Source organism: Urocampus carinirostris, chromosome 2, assembly GCF_059441175.1.
Source record: "Urocampus carinirostris isolate Australia breed hairy pipefish chromosome 2, RoL_Ucar_1.0, whole genome shotgun sequence".
NCBI classification, from domain to species: domain Eukaryota; kingdom Metazoa; phylum Chordata; class Actinopteri; order Syngnathiformes; family Syngnathidae; genus Urocampus; species Urocampus carinirostris.
The window spans coordinates 52,236,979-52,254,469 of NC_142350.1; the positions used below are offsets into that span (position 1 = coordinate 52,236,979).

Below are 17,491 nucleotides of genomic sequence, written 5' to 3' on the forward strand. Positions count from 1 at the left end.
GATAAGGGCAGCACGGTGGCGCAGTGGTTAGCGCATGTGCGGCACAGTTCATGTCTTGGGAACCTCCTGCGTGGGTTCAAATCCAGATCCAGACTTCCTGTGCGGAGTTTGTATGTTCTCCCCGTGCTTGCGTGGGTTTCCTCCGGGCACTCCGGTTTCCTCCCACATTCCAAAAACATGCATTTCAGGTGAATTGGCCGGTCCAAATTGTCCCTAGGTATGAATGAGCGAGTGAGTTGTCTGTCCACGTGTGCCCTGCGATTGGCTGGCAACCAATTCAGGGTGTCCCCTGCCCACTGCCCGATGATTGCTGGGATGGGCTTCAGCACCACCGCGACCCTACTGAGGATAAGCGGTGTAGCTGATGAGATGAGATATGCTTGATAAATATTTAAAAAATAATAATCCTATTGTCAGAGCATTATGCTTGTTTGAGTAATTGCTTATTATTTTAAATTATTTTCTTGAGTTGTGTCGTAAAATAAGAAGAACACGCTTGAAAATGAGCAAATCATTTTTGTGGTAAGTGTTAAATACAAAGCTTAAGCAAGTTTGATCATTTTGATCAACAAGGAAAAAATTGGACATTGAAGATAAATGCTATTGCTTATTGGTAAAAAAAAACGGGGATCGGCAGAAAACAGGATCAATATATGAAGCTTGTCGCCCAAAGAAATTGGGATTGATGGACCCCTGATTTATTTTTATTTTGCATGTAAAACACAAATCAAAATCCCCAAAATTATCAAGTGGTCAAATATTACAAAGGTTTTTCTTTAAATTTCTTAAATTTCGCTTCAAATGTATAGACACTACCCTACTTACGAACAAGACGATCGTTCGTAATTTATATTTGTTCGTAAGTTGCTTTAGTGTTATTTTTTGTATGATTTGTATGTTTAAGGTTTATATAAGTATGTTTAGGGCTTGTATAAGTAACCTCTATTCTTTTGTACTAAAATAAAACATTTAATAAAATAATATGCTCTATAAAGATAAATAAAGTTAAGTTTAACTTACTTTTGGAAGAATGGCTTCAAGAGTTAAGCGACTTCCTCCTCCGTGGTTGAATGAGGCCAAAAAAAAAGCAATCCAAGCATTTTCTCAACTGCATCTTTCTTATTCTACTTTCATTTCAAAAGAAACGGCTTGCCTCTTCTTTACTCTTTACACAAATCATATTGAATGAATGCACCAGATAATAAACAATAAAAATATCAAAGTACAGTACAGTATGTCTACACAAGAACTAGGAAGAGGAAGTGGATTTCTTCTTCAGGGTGGGTGCTGCGTGAGCTCCACACGCTGATAGCAGCGGAAAGAAGCAATACAGCACTGTCCTGTACTCGGGGAAAAAGGTGCACAAAACAAAATCTAACTTACAGCAATGTCCGGATATTTCTTGACATCCCCAAAAAATGTACATATCTACCGTTTTTCGTAACTCGAATGTTCGTAAGTAGGGGAGCATCTGCACTGTGTGATTTTGTAAAGATTGCAACAAACCAGCTTTGTAACTAACTCTTGCCTCAATTCAACTGCCTGGAAATGTATTTCACGATGAGAACTGAATAAACGGACGATTTTAACATACCATCTTCCCAGTGGGAACTCTTGAAAAAATTCATGTCAACACACATCTCAAAATTATGCTTGACCTTAGAGGTTTAGACTACACTTCGCCCTTTAACAATATATATCACAGGATCCACATTTAACTGTTTTTATTTTTCTATCTGGTCCCACTGCTCACACTTCCTGGTAACACAGCAAGTATTTATTGATAGTCCATTCCCATTAGTGCTGTTTACCTGTCAGGGCTAGCTGCGCTAATGAGAGAGCTTCGAGTAGCGTTGGGGGAAAGAAAGTCGGGACAGTTAACCGCTAATGGATGTTTACAGCCTCCCTGGATACTACTACTGTTTGCCGCCACCTCTGCCGCTAACCGCTATCCACCACCTAGCTTGCGCAGGCTAATTGCTAGTGCAGCGAAAGGCCAACCTGGGGCCTCCCATTTGATTATCAGGGGGATTAAGAAGGGTGGAGAGATCACGGTGAAAGGGGGGTTGTAGCCTTGGAGAATTGGAGCTATTTTTTGTGGGTTACCAGATCGATAACTGGTGCAACCGTCAGGGGGTAAATGGAAGTTCGAGGAGGGGGTCGTAACGTCACAAGGATCTTTAAGAGTACTATTAGCGGTGGCGGTGAAGGGTAATCGTGCCATTACAGCTGTAAGTGATACTCAATGGCAACGGTACGGTTAAGAAAGCTGGAGATGCAGATTGGCGATTAGACACTCTAATCGGCGATGTATCCTTGAGAAAAAGACCATAATCGTGTTCGGGATGACAGACGAAAAACGGACAAACTTGCCAAATAAACTGTTCATTCGTTTTAAAAAAAATGATTTGAAAATAAAGTTCAATCATTGTTTTAGTAGAATAGTTAAATTACAATAATGGATAATGTTGCTCCTTATAAAAGTTGATCTCATTTTACTATTTACAGGGTTTCCAAAAGTTATTAGGGCACATTTTTACATTGAATATCTCAGAAAATATTCAGGATACAGAAATGTGAATTCAGAAAACTTGTAATCTCAAATTTTATTTGACATGGTGTGGTTATGCCCCGTACTGTTGGAATATGAAGTCACCATACTCTTTCTCACTAAATCTATCCATTAGTTTTCCAGCATGTAGAGGTACGTCTCACCATTTGCTGTTGCTCTTTCAAAGAAGAATCGAGCGCAGCGTTCTTTGATATAGCACCAAATGCCTTCCTTTGAAGAATCTTGCTGTTGCTCAAGAATTTCATGTGGGTTTTCATGATCGCATTTGCAAGTGTTATGCTTGTCAACTTTGCTATTCACATGGAAGGTCACCTCATCACTAAACACTAGCCCGTTGTCAATACCCGTCATCTTACATCTTCTGTTGCATTGCATTGTTTATCAGTGTCCCTAAACTGTATAACTAACTGTAGCTCTTAGGTCGTCATACACAGTCGTCTTTTTAAGTCACACCAAAATTTTTTGTAGGACGCCCAGATTCCCTACTGGCTCTTTTTGATCAATTAACTGGTTCTCCGCTGGAAAGCAGTTCAAAATTGTTCGATCACATCTTCTGAAATTCAGGGGCATCTCGTTCTTTTAGCTGTACATAAACACTCATCCATTATAATTTACTATGTCATCTTGCTGTGAACTTCTCCTCTGGTGGCTACTTTATAAATTTTCAGTGAAATGCACGTCGAACAACAGTCCATAGTTTATTTTATTTGCAAAATAAAGCGCACAAAATGCCTTTTCTGGTGGAGTGAACGCTTTAAGGCCTTATACAAAGTGTTTTGTAACTAACTTTAAGATGACAAAACTTTCATTGTACTACTGTACATAGTTAAGTAGATATAGGGACTTAAATGTACATGAGAGTTTTCTAATTAGCACTTTAGCTTTTTTATTTTTTTCAAATGTTATTTTTTTATGAATAATGGGTAAGAATAAAACTTAAATTGTTTATAAATTAGAATAAGAATATAATATAGATATTTTTGTAACAAATAAATACTAAAAATGACAGTATACCATCATACCATTTCACTTCAAATAGTTCTTAAAATCAAAGACAAAAAGATAACTGAACAAGATAATTTGCCTTTTTATTTTTCAAATAGATTTATTACAAAAAACTAACATTTTTTGTCATTTTAAGTATACTTTTTAAGTTTTTAAATAATATTTTTATGTATTTTCTTATTAAAAAAAACTACTAATATTATTTCCTTTACAAAAAAAAATTGTATTTGAAGAGAATTATCCTAAATGAAATCAACAAAATAGTGTTCCATTAGAACAATATTTTATTCATTTATTTATTCTTCAGAGTCAAACACATCGGTTAAAAAATTAAGTAAATCAGTAAAAAGATGATTCACCAACATTTCCTTGAGAAAAACACGGATAATGGTTTCTGAAATGACGGACGAGCCCCGACCCGATTCACCAAACTTGAAGAGTGGTTGCGGAGCCCCTACTATCAATATGGATCGCAGGTCGCTCGTGGATTCTCCCCCGAGAAGATCAATTTGTACCTTTATTAGATTATAACGGAAATCTCATAAGCTGGCCGATTAACCGTGCGAGGTATTTATCTATTTATTGAATGATCTCGGCCTTGTGGCCTCCTTCCTCCTTATCTCCTCTGCTCCGTGGATCTCCTCCGAGTAGACCGAAGCTCTGCCGATGTTCACATGATGAGTTTACAAGTCATTAGTCTGCTTGCTAGAGGCTGAACTGCACTCTGTTTGTTTATCAAGCCGGCGTGCGGTCGGCGTACTAAGCACTTCCTGTCTTTGAACTAAAACGCTTCAGTTGAACTCATCCGGCATACTTATGAAGCTCAATAAAGTAGATCGGATGGTATTATTAGATAGTTTGCACAATAAATCGGACTAGATTATAAAGAGAAACCCCCCCAAATAGTTTTTTGTCAAATCATTTTCTTCTATATGGCGCACCGGACTATAAGGTACATGGAACTATAACTAAAGAAAGAGGTACCATAATTAGTCGTGTATGACTGTTGCACATTTTATACACTTATAGTATATATTAGTGTAATGACTGATGACGCAGATAGTAATTGCATATCATTGTATGCAATGGGAATCGAGCCCAGGTCACGGTGGTAAGAACATCAACCAGGTATGTCAAACTGAATTTGTCTCTGGGCCGGATCCACACTCTCTCTCCTGAAGCGGGCCGCATTAGTGAAATAATGTCAACTCTGAATTTTAAGCTTTGATTTTTAGTGTAATGCTTTATCATTCAGCCTGCATTGGTAACCTACATATACCAGTATATAATCACGAATGGCAAGAGATTTTTTTCAAATGCGACACATATTTTCTCAAACAATGGTGAAACACGTTTTTCATGTTTGCCAATGGATATGTTAACTGGTTTATCTTAACAGTTAAGTGAGTGCGGTTTCACACCTTGACCAACTCACCATGCTCTACAAACTCATCAGTGCCTCACTTTGACTTGGTTTTTGAGGTGGGGCCAGATTCAATCATCCAGAGCCAGAGCCAGATCTGGCCCATGGGCTGTGTGTTAATGGTTCAGATGACATACGAAAAGGCATTAGACTTTACATAAGTATCACACTATTTCTATTCACGGAGCGAGATTTGAATGTTAAACAATGGAGCAATCAGAAAGACTTTTTGAAAGATATAATCAAACACAAATATGAAAAACAACTCTTTGGTGTATCTGATGATGAATCAGACTTCGTTTATTTAAGGACGGAATTTTTGTTTTCACCTTTTTCTTACATTTGTTTCTGGCACTGTGAGGAAACTTGTGTGACGCTGCGATAACATCAAATGCCTTTATGTATGGTAAGTATCACTAGTGATCAGTGGTTAAGAGTCATCGCGATCCGGGTTCAATTCCCGTCATTGCAAAAACACGGTAGTATACTAAAAACCTAGCGTAATAATGCTCATGTATAAATACTGAACGCATTTCCAATCATATGCACTGTATTTTGCAGTATGTAAAGCTCACCGGGTTATAATACGGAAAATCCGATAAATATTCTGCCAGGGATAGATGGCAACTTACCACAGCCACAATTATCGGGCGGGCCTCCAGTGTCTCTTTGGGTGTCTATTAAGCTTGGCAAGGAAATGAGAGGGGGGGCGTTTATTGTAGCAATGGCAGAGTTTAATTACTTCCAGCCGGCGCCTGTTGTAAAACATGCTGATAAACGAGCCAACAGGACAGAGCATCATTATTTTTCTAACGGTGCCAAGATGAGACTGGAATGCCATGATTAGAACTGGTAGGAGGTGCTGGTACCTGTTGGACCCCGAGAGAGAGAAGGGGTCTGGTTGGCATAGGATTCCAATCTCGGAGCCAAGTCTTTGAAAAGACCACAAAACTGTTTGAATTGAGATGTCTTTTTATCGTCATTGATATCAACGTTTTGAAACATTCTCTGCAATGAGATTCAAAATGGCCTGCCCGGTTAAACATGTAATTCAAATTTATAATAGAAAAATAAGATCAGAGACTGTCAGAATAAATAGGCAAAACTATTAACAGAGCATAGTATATTTGTGCTATTCTGTAGTATAATTGTAGTAGTATTTTTGTAGTCTTTCCTAAGTTGTATGTATGTAGTTGTACTTTGCTTCTGTTGCTGTAGTATTGCAGTAGTAGCTTGTAGTATTACTGTACATTTCTTTGCACGCATGGACAAACAAAAAAAAAAATGTACACATAAATAGCACATGAAAGCCTGGGAGAAACAAGTGTTAACTGTTTAACTGGCGGGAAATACTCTTGAGAAGCAACCACGTGACTGTAGGATGTCACTAGTCACTGTGCAGAGTCCAATGTTCCCTCTAAGCTGCGCGCGTTTGTTGCAATCTTTACAAAATGTAGCCAGCTCACAAAAATCAGGGCTCGAAATTGCTTATTAAGAAGCGAATTAAGTCAAAGTTACAGTGCATGAAGGTAAAAATACACGGCTTCCCCTGACGCTGTTTTCTAAATGCGGAATTTTGAAGTCAATGTCGAAGTAGAACAAAGTTGAGTAAAGTCAGTAGAGTTTTTCGAGAACCGGCTTCTTTGGCTCAGCTCAATAAAGAGAAGCGGCCCTTTCGGGTCCGAAACGGCTCTTCAGGTTGTTTTTGCTTCTTTAATCCCTACACGACCAAATATTATGTAAAATTGTGCACAAAATGACCTAAAGGAAGGGGGAAATAGAACAAAAAATAAAAAAATACCAAAATGAACAAGTAGTGAAAAGCTGAGAAAAAAGAAACAAAAGGAGGAGAAAAAAGAAAGAAAGATTCAGAAAAAAACTGCAAAAAAGAAAAGAAAGAAACAAAGTAATTAGAGAACAAAAAGAAAAAAGTAATAGCTAAGAAAAGATAAACACAATGAGATTTTTTTAAAGGAATTAAAAAAAATGAAAAAAACAACAGGGAAAAAGAAGGAAAAGTTTGTGTTGCATTCAAATAATTTCCAATTATAGTCAATCTTGTTGCCAACATTGTACTTCCACTAAAAAAATATGATTAAATACAGTTCCGTATCATGCAACCGACTAAATAAGCCCCCAGAAATGTTAGTATTTTGGACAAAAGAAACCAGGAAAAAAAAGAAATGAAAATCTTGTGAAAGAATTGTTGTAAAAACAAAAGACGTTTGTAGGCCTCACAACCTTTGCAATAATACATTAGTCAATTCATGCAAAAGTGAAAACATTTTTTGCATTGCCGGAAACTCAGCAAAATGTAACTTGATGTCAAGTTTTGGACATGTTTGATAATGACTCAGTTGCCACACTTGGGATTGCCGTTGCTCACTGTTGTTTCAAGCGTTGCTCACCGACTTTGTATGAACGCTCAGACCCGTGGAAAATTAGAGGGAACATTGGTCATGTCTTATATTTTTGGAAAGTATAAACTTCCGGGATTCAAGACATGCTCACAAATTCAAAATGTACTCATCACAGAAACATCATAATCAGTCTGAAATAAGGTACCAGAAAACTACAAAGGATGCAGAGTGTTGAGGGAGAGGTTGACTGCTGGTGGCTTGAGGCTTCTCTGAGATTGCTGGCTTTGTCCCACCGGTTTGGCCGCTAGCTTGATCAAGCTTGTCTGCTGACATTTACTACTCTCAAAATTCAATTCACAATGTCTAAAAAATTGCTCAAAGCCAAAAACACTGTTGAAGAGGTTTTAGAGTCGTCGCCCCAGTGATGAGTCCAAGCAAGACATACCCTTAATATAATCTATAATCTCAGAACACCATGCACAATATGTTGATATCAATGACAAAAAAGACAATTCATTTCAATTAACCACAGTGGTAACCGAAGCGGCAAGTAGTGAGGGGTCTGTGTATTGATAAAAAATGATCATTATGGAATTGTAAGTTTGTAAATTCTTGTAAAGTAATCACATGCAATGCTTTTAGGTCATTTTAGGTCATTTTTACTGTTAATTTCTGACTTTATACAATAAGATGCCCCCCTCATTTCGAAGAGAGAACCTCGGACTCCGAAGTTCACTTTCAAGTAGCAAATTTGTCAATAGTAATTCTAATCACCAGGCCTCGGAGTCTATTTTGTCGGCGCCTGGTGCACCCTTTTGCCCCGACGAAAGCAACCAATCAAAGGTCAAGACGACCAATGGCGAAGGGCCTGCGTTTGAGCACGTACGTAAAGCTGCTCATGGTGCAATAAAGTTGATTTAGCAATGTGGCGCTACCTGCCCAGCCGACGATGTTAAGGTTGTGTTTTTTTTTCTTTGATTAATAATGGGCCGAGAGGGATTTATTGTATGTGGTACATTTGCCTCAGCGATTTAATAATGGTGTGGGAGGCACGCGATTAATCAGGTGGGGTTGGTCTGCATGTGCCCGCTTTGCTAAAAAAGTGTGAAATTAATGACTGTGATGTGAGCGCTTGTTTGCAGAATGCAATGTAGCCTGGGGTCGCTAGCAAAGTCGCTGAGAAAAATACTCAGCTATGCTCAACATGAGGTAAGATGTTTCGCAATACTCTTCATACTTTTATAAAGAGCAGTGTTAGCATCTGTTGGATTTTACCGCCACTGATTTATAGGCCAGTATTTGTCAACAGTATCTGTGCAGAACACGCCTAAACTCTTTTTGTTGTTGAAGTTTTATTCCTACATAAAGATCTTGCAGAGCATGAGCGTGCAAGATTAGAATTAGAACTATTATTATCATTGTTTTAAGGTTGTCAATGTTGTCTAGACGCAGGGTTGGGTAGGGTTACTTTAACTGGATTACTTTCAATTACTTTTGGATGACTCCAATACCAAATATGCTAATAAAAGACAAAAGAAACAAAATATGAACAAAATTACTAAATTTTGTGCAGGCTTGGAGAGTAACAGAATACATGGAACAGCAAAAATGATGTTGGCAAGCTGTTTGGATTTATTTTCATTTTGTTTCTGTCACATTTTATAAAAGTTTTGCCAGAGATCGAAGAGATCAAAGCTAGGAGAGAAAGCTTACCACGTGTTGTGAGTCATAATTGTATTCATATTTAGTTTCTTTTGTCTTTTATTAGCATATTTGGTATTGGAGTAATCCAAAAGTAATTGAAAGTAATCCAGTTAAATTAACCCTACCCAACCCTGTCTAGATGTGGCACTCCAGACTCATGAGAAAAATAAACTGTCAGGAAAAATAGGCAAGGGCAGTAGGGCAGATGAGTGGTTAGTGCGTCCGCAGCACAGTTCTGAGGTAATGGGTTCAAATCCAGACGCCAGCCTTCCCATCCGGAGTTTGCATGTTCTCCCAGTGCTTGCGTGGGTTTCCTCCCACAGTAATTGACCGGTCCAAATTGTCCCTAGGTGTGAATGAGCGAGTGAGTTTTCTGACTCTGTGTGCCCTGCAACTGGCTGGCAACCAGTTCAGGGCGTTCCCTGCCCATTGACCGACAGACAGCTGGGATGGGCTCCAGCACCCCCATGAACCTACTGAGGATAAACGGCGCGGAAAATGGAAAGATGAAAAGTAGGCCATATATTCCAAAGGTAGTGCTCAGAGACTGGCCTAAGTTGTAAGTGCCACATTTCCTTTAGTTATACTAGTGCAGTGAAAAGTAGTGCATCATAACAATAGTGCACCGAAAAATAGTGAAATACCATTAAGCAGCAACTAAGTTCTCAAAAAAGTCAACTAATAAGACATGAATATCCATTTTTTTCTATTCAATACCGAAGAGCGTTGATCTTGGCATTGGTGGGGACATAGCACACTTATCAGGTGATCACTTATGATTGGTGAGGGCCCATGCTGAAATCCCGCCTTTGACAGTACACATTTGTCTATACATAGGCAAGATATATATGTTTCACAGTCTTGTGCACTTGTTTCAGCTGTTGATGGCCCTGGAAAAGAAACTGTCTCTAAGCCTGTTAGTCCTTTAGTGCATGCCAGAGGGCAACAGGTCAAAGAGGTTGAGAGGAGCACAAGCACGACTGAATGAGCACATTTTTTTGCAAATCTGGTGTTGAAGTGATATTACCAGGGTTGGGTAGGGTTACTTTAACTTGATTACTTTCAATTACTTTTGGATTACTCCAATACCAAATATGCTAATAAAAGACAAAAGAAACTAAATATGAATAAAATTATGACTCACAACACGTGGTAGGCTTTCTCTCCTGGCTTTGATCTCTTTGATCTCCGGCAAAACTAACATAAAATGCGACAGAAACAAAATGAAAATAAATCCAAACAGCTTGCCAACATCATTTTTGCCGTTCCAGGTATTTCGTTACTCGCCAAGCCTACACAAAATTTAGTAATTGTATTCATATTTAGTTTCTTTTGTCTTTTATTAGCATATTTGGTGTCGGAGTAATCCAAAAGTAATTGAAAGTAATCAAGTTAAAGTAACCCTACCCAACCCTAGGTATTACTGTATTTTACACACTACAGGGCCACTCTTTTTGTTTCTCAAAGAAACAGCAGCTATTGTATGTAGAATCATTTTGCAGCAATTTAAACAAGGACACATCATTTTGTAAAAAAGAGGTTATCGTAAACCAAAATCGTCATTCAAGTAATCATAATAGGTTTCATACTTACGAACAATTATTGTCCAAAGCAAAAACAAATGAGGATTTCCAATGAGCTTTCGAAAGTTGGTGTCTGAGCTGAACTCCAAGTTCCGTGCATCTCTTTTTTTTCCTTTTAGCGACACACAATTGACATGTTAACCATAAGAGGGCACTCAAAAACTACGTTATATGTTATTCAATGGCAGAACAGTTACTATAAGCCGCATCATTCAGTTGTAATCATGCATTTCTAATCGCGTATACATTGGTGCACTTTCACATTTATGGGCAATTTGAGGTTTTTAGGTTGCACCTTGTAGCCCGGGAATTACGTAATTTATATTTTACAATGCATCCACAATGATAGATAATCCTTAAAAAATAAATAACACCAGTATGAATCGTTTTTTTTTTTGTTTTCTTCCCATCCTTGGCGTTTTGAGTATGGCGCTCTCGTCGTTTCCATGGGGGTTCCAAAGTGCTGATGCCCGACTCGCTGGCTGCATAATGCATGCGCGTGATTAATAGTGCGTGGGGGCAGCGCCACAGATGATTGCGCTCCAGCGTTTAACTTCACCTTATGTTAAACACTAATTGATTCCAATGAATTTTAAGCACTTTCTAATTGGCGATTAAAAACACACCACAAAAAAAAGGATTGTTGGCGTCGTGTCCGGAGGAGGTTGGCGAGTGTGCCGGCAAGAGTTTAAAGGGCATTGTCCTCTTTGCATCCCCATCGAACGTATATTCTGGACTATTAAACGCACCTAAAAACCAGAATTTCCAAATGCATACAGTATTCCTACAAGCAATGTTCCTTCTAATTTTCCACGGGTCTGAGCGTTCACACAAAGTCAGTGGGCAACGCTTGAAACAACAGTGAGCAACCATAATCCCAAGTGTCGCAAGATAATTAATTATCAAACTTGTCCAAAACTTGACATTTTGCTGAGTTTCCGGCAATGCAAAATTATTTTTGTCTTTTGAATGAATTGACTCATGTACTATTGCAAAGGTTGTACGGCCTACAAATGTCATCTGTTCTTACAATTCTTTCACAAGATATCCATTTCTTTTTTTTCCTGATATATTTTGTCACATAATATTAACATTTTTGGGAGCTTATTTAGTCGGTTGTAAGATAGAGAACTGTACTTAATCACATTTTTTAGTGGAAGTTCAATGTTGGTAACAAGATTCACTTGATATAATTGGAAATTATTTGAATGCAACGCAAACTTTTTCTTCTTTTTTCCGTGTTTTTTTTTCTATTTTTTTTTAAATTATTTTAAAAAGTCTCATTGTGTTTATTTTTTCCGAGCTGTTATTTTTTTCTTTTTGTTCTCTATTTACTTTTTTCCTATGTTTCTTTCTTTTCTTTTTCTCTAAAATGTTTCCTTCTTTTTTCTCTTCATTTTGTTTCTTTTTTTCTCAGCTTTTCACTAGGTTTTCATTTCATTTCATTTCATTTCATTTCATTTCTATCTATCTATCTATCTATCTATCTATCTATCTATCTATCTATCTATCTATCTATCTATCTATCTATCTATCTATCTATCTATCTATCTATCTATCTATCTATCTATCTATTTTTTCTTCTATTCCCCCCTTCTTTTAAGTCATTTTGTGCATAGTTTTACATAATATTTGGTAATGTTGGGATTAAAGAAGCAAAAACAACCCGAAGAGCCGCTTAAGACCCGAAAGAGCCGGTTCCTTTTAGTGAGCCGAGCCGAAGAAGCCGGTTCCCTGACAAACTCTACTAACTTTACTCAACTTCGTTCTCCTTCGACTCGACTTCAAAAAGCCGCATTTAGGACACAACGTCAGGGGAACCCGTGTATTTTTACCTTCATGCACTGTAACTTTGACTTAAGTCGCTTCTTAATTAGTAATTTTGAGCCCTCATTTCCGTGCGCTGTCTAGATTTTCTTGTGCGCTGAGAATGTGCGAGCAGTGCTTAAATGCGCACGCGCGCAGTTTAGAGGGAACACTACCTACAAGTGTGTTCCTACACGGGGTTTTACAGTAGTATACTACCGTGTTTGTGCCGTGATTAATCGAAAACTTTGCTGACTAAAATTGCAAAATGTGCACCGCAAATCAAACCCACGTCGCAACAGTGAGAGTGCCGACACTTAACAACTAGACTACCAGTGATACATATGTCTTTCAAACAGGCATCTAATTGCGTCTCATTAACACAGTATTTTTACTCGCTGTGCCAGAAAAGACTGTTGGAAAATGGAGAAAATTAAAAAAAAATGTCTTGAAAAAAAAACCAAAAAAGAACACTAAGTCTGATTTATCATGAGATACACCAAAGAGTTTTTCTCTCTCGTTTATTTATATCTTACAGGATGAAATTTCAGTTTTCTCCATCCTCCATTCGTTTCTGACATGGGGGAGTAAAATTGTTGTGATCATGAGATAAAATTGAATGCCTTTTTATGATATCTGGGTCTCTTGTGATGTTGTGGCATGGGTTCAATGCTGTGGCATGGGTTCAATCATTGTATTAAAACATGGGTGTTAAACTTTTAGCTCGGAGGCCACATGGTAGAAAAAAAAATAATCGCACAGAGGTCGAACCGGTAAATTAATGTAATCAAAATATGCCTTTTTCTGTAGTGCCGGGATTTTTTTGGAGGCTCACAACTAAATTGTGTTGGATGTAAGGGATGTTTGATTATGAAAACATTATGGAGAGTTCTCCTTTATATTTTATTTTCCTTCACTAATATTAGATCTTGTGTAGTGTTATTCAACTGGATTTGTAAGTGGAATAACAAAAGAAAATAAATAAAAAAGCAACAATTGAATTGATTATCCAAACAGTTTGTTTTAACTTGGGGGAATCTAATGAAGACTGCAATGTGACAAAAAATACAATACGAACACAGATTTTAATGATTGATTTAAGGATTCAAACGTCTACTTTTAAAATTTTTTATAAAAATGTTTACTTGAATATAGGCTTGTTAGATTTTCCATCTAACATAAACATGAGCAAAAGTAACGATACCCAAGTGATATATATTTTTTCAAAATGTTTTGCATTGCCTTAAACAGTGCGTCTGTGACTTTTATTTTAAGTAAATAAAAACATCAAGATGGGATTCCTCAATGTTCTCTAGTTCATTGATAGTAGTTCACAAATGCAGCTACAGTGGGTGCTTTGCATGTGTCACCTGGCTTTGGAAACATCCAGTAGACATATTCAAAACTTCTTTGATGCGATGCAGCTCATTTTTGTCTTGTGCTTCCCGAAGCATTGTCTCGTGGGCCACATGGATTTGAGTGACGGGCCATATTTGCCCCGCGGGCAATTAGTTGGACAGTTGTACACTAAAATATACCGTACGTGTATAAAATGCGCAACAGTTATACACAAATGATTGTGGAAGCTCTTACTGTGGTTTTAATTCCGGGTGCCTTATAGTCCAGTGTGCCTCATATATGAAAACAATATTACAAAAACAATTTTAGATGGGGACGTAGGTTGCGCCTTCTACAATGCCTAGTGAAAGTATTGGCCCCCAATATTTTTTTGTCAGGATTCAAACTTGAGCTAATAAACAAGAATCAACAACATTTGACACACAATCTCAAAGTGGAACAGAACCATTAAACATTTTCTACTACATTTACAACAAAAAAGACTGGAAAGTAGGTTATTCAAAGATACCAGCCCCTTTTTCCCTCAGCTCGCCAAGTTACTCCAGAAGTTCCCTGATGACTTCTTAATGATCTAATGTCTTCAATGACTAACAATGACAGAAAGAGTGCACCTGTGTGTCAATAAGTCTCAGTTTAAGTGCACCTGCTCTGTGATGGGTGAAGCGGCCTGTGAAAGGAGACACTGGAGAACATATTATATTATGAAGTACACTCAAAGTAGGTCCTGGATAAAATTGTGGATAAGTTCAAAGCAGGAATGGGATACAGGAATATTTCATAACATTTATTCAACTGCTGGAGCACTGTGCGAGCATTTGTATCAACATGGAAGGAGCACAAAATCCTTGCAAGACCTGACCGTCCCTCTAAACTTTCAGCCCAAACAAGAAAAAAACTATTCAGAAAAGCAACCAAGAAGCCCATAATCACATCGGATAACCTGCAGGCATACACATCTGAGGTGGGACAATCTGTACATAATGCAACTATTAGTCGTACTCTGCATAAATCTACCCTTAATGAAGGAGTGACAAGAAAAAAAGGCCCTTCTGAAAGAATACCAAAAAAGGCCTTTTTGGTGTTTGCAAGAAGCCGCAGATAACATGTGGAACAAAGTGCTCTGTTAAGATAAGACCCAAAACCTTTTGGACTAAAATCAAAGTTTTACATATGCCGTAAGAGTAACGGTGCTCATCACCCTGAAAAAAAAATACCCACTACCACTGTCAAACTTGGTGGTGACAGCATCATGTTTTGGGTTGCTTTCCTTGATCAGTGACTGGGAAGATTGTTAGAGTTGATGGATGGAGCCAAATACAGGGTGATTCCGGCAGAAAATCTGAGAATGTGGCACATGTAAACTTTCTAACATGATAACAACCCTATACATAAAGTAAAACCTTCATTGGAATGGATTAAAACTAAGAAAAAAAGTTGTTAGAATGGCCAAACCAAAGTCCAGACCTCGATCCTGTTCTTAGAAAGATCACCCTCAATTATTTTGCAAGGCACCGTAATCTGGTGCACGTCATTGTGCGAAAAATACGGTAAAAAGAAAAGGGATTGTCGTGTCCGGGGGAGTTGGGCGAATGCGCAGGCGAGAGTTTAAAGGGCATTGTCCTCTTTGCATCTCCAAGTAAATGTCAGAGTTGTCTGTTAATGCGTCTAGCAAATGAAAGGAGCGCAGTGGCCGAGGCGCTAAGTGACAAGTGACCTTGGCGTCGTGATGGAAGAGCTCGGTTGCGTTTTGTGATGCAGTCGTCGGTCCGGGGCCCTGTCTCCGGATAGACGGGCCCCGGCAATTAGACAAGAGATGGCGGCTGACACTCGCTGCGCTTATCAAAACCCGCCTCATGAATTCAAATGAAAACGCCAGACATGCAAAATAATCGGCGGCGCAGAGGTCAAAAGAGTTGACGCCGCCAAAGAGAGCATCGGTACCGCTAGATAAGACGACATATTTTAGCGGACGATGAAATACTATTGGATTCTGATTTCAATATGAAGCAAAAGTGAAATGGAATCGAAGCCCAAAACAAATATTTTTTTTTTCCCCTCATTTTATTTTGATAGTCTTGTAAAAAAAAGTATATATATATATTCTCTTTAAAGTCTGTCTTTATCACATGTTTATCCTGGAGTGCCATTCCCAATCTCATTTCAAGTTGATATCATTGATAATAAAGACAATTCATATCAATCTAATTGACCTTTAAAAATCAAAACTTGTTTAATTGCTAAGAAATGATGTATTAACAGATATTGTATATTTTTTAATTGACATTTTTATAGATTTTTTAAATTTTCTGTATTTTTAGTTTAATTTATCATTTTTAAATTTCACTGTCTTAATTATACATTATGTTTTATTCTATTTATTTAGAAATAAGGAATCATAACCATTGAAATTTAATTTGAAATAATTTTGAATCATTTATATTTTTGATTACATTTTGTTTTATTTGATTTACATAATAAATATTATTATAATTAGTTATGTTCATATTTTATTATTATCTAATCTTCATATAAAATTTACATATCATATTTAAAATCATAACATATTTAAATGTGATGAAAATATTGTTCTACCAATGATGAATGTTTTTGAATTTACCTTTTTATATATGTAAGCATTTTTTGAATTGTTGTGTTTCATTTGGTTTCATGTAATTTTAATGAGATATTATGTTTTAATTTATTTCTCATATATTGTTATATTTTATTTTTTGTGTCGAGAAACCTTTGCATAGGAATCTAACCATTGAAAATAAAAACACTTTAAAATACAATGCAAATATTTAGTTGCCAACATTTCATACTTTTTAAAACATCAATTTCTTATTTTTGTGTTTAATTATTAGAATTTTCTTTTATCAAATTTTGTATATTATTTTATGTATTTATATATTATTGTAATTTTTTTTAACAACATATTTTTTCCATAAAAAAATATAGTTGCTTTTAAATCTTAACCTAAACTTAAACTTCAGATGTTTGGATATAAAGATTTCAGAAAAATCTTTACCTTTTTTAAAATTCAAATCAGATGTATTAAATGTATAAACAAAAATACCGAAAAAAATATTAAATATTGAATAAACGAATGAGATAGAAATAAAATATACATTATTTTATGCCTGTTATTGGGTGATGTCAATAAGCAGTGTTTACTGCTATGCCCGCATAGCTCAGTCGGTAGAGCATCAGACTTTTAATCTGAGGGTCCAGGGTTCAAGTCCCTGTTCGGGCGGAGTCTTTTTTTCTCTCTTGGATCCTTTTACAACATTGAATCAAGTTAATACCTTTTTAAAAATGTTTTAATAAATGACAAAATATTTCCACACAAACCCACTTTTCCACCTATCCGTACAACAAACCAAAGTACCAGAAAAGTACATCAAAAGATGTATTTGTTTCTGTTCCCTCCCAACCTCTTTATTGTTCTATATTCTTTATCAATTATCCATTATCCATTATCGGTCAAATCATAATACACTACAAAGCCAAGAGGCCGAGAGGCCCACACCCGACACTGTACAAAAAACACAGCATAAAGTACACAGTTTAACAACCACAGCCGTCAAAATGAACGGAAAATGATACCGGTACTTAACATATAATGCAGACCTGCAGAGTCCAGGTCCTGTTAAAAGTAATCCAAGGGAAAAAAGTGTAT

At 37.0% G+C, this 17,491-nt stretch overlaps 1 non-coding gene across 1 annotated transcript; it reads left to right on the top strand.

Annotated features, from left to right (window-relative positions):
- Positions 1 to 16,992: 16,992 nt before the first annotated feature.
- Positions 16,993 to 17,065, top strand: trnak-uuu (transfer RNA lysine (anticodon UUU)). The gene has a single exon. It is a non-coding gene; the product is annotated as a tRNA-Lys (tRNA).
- The last annotated feature ends 426 nt before the right edge of the window (positions 17,066 to 17,491 follow it).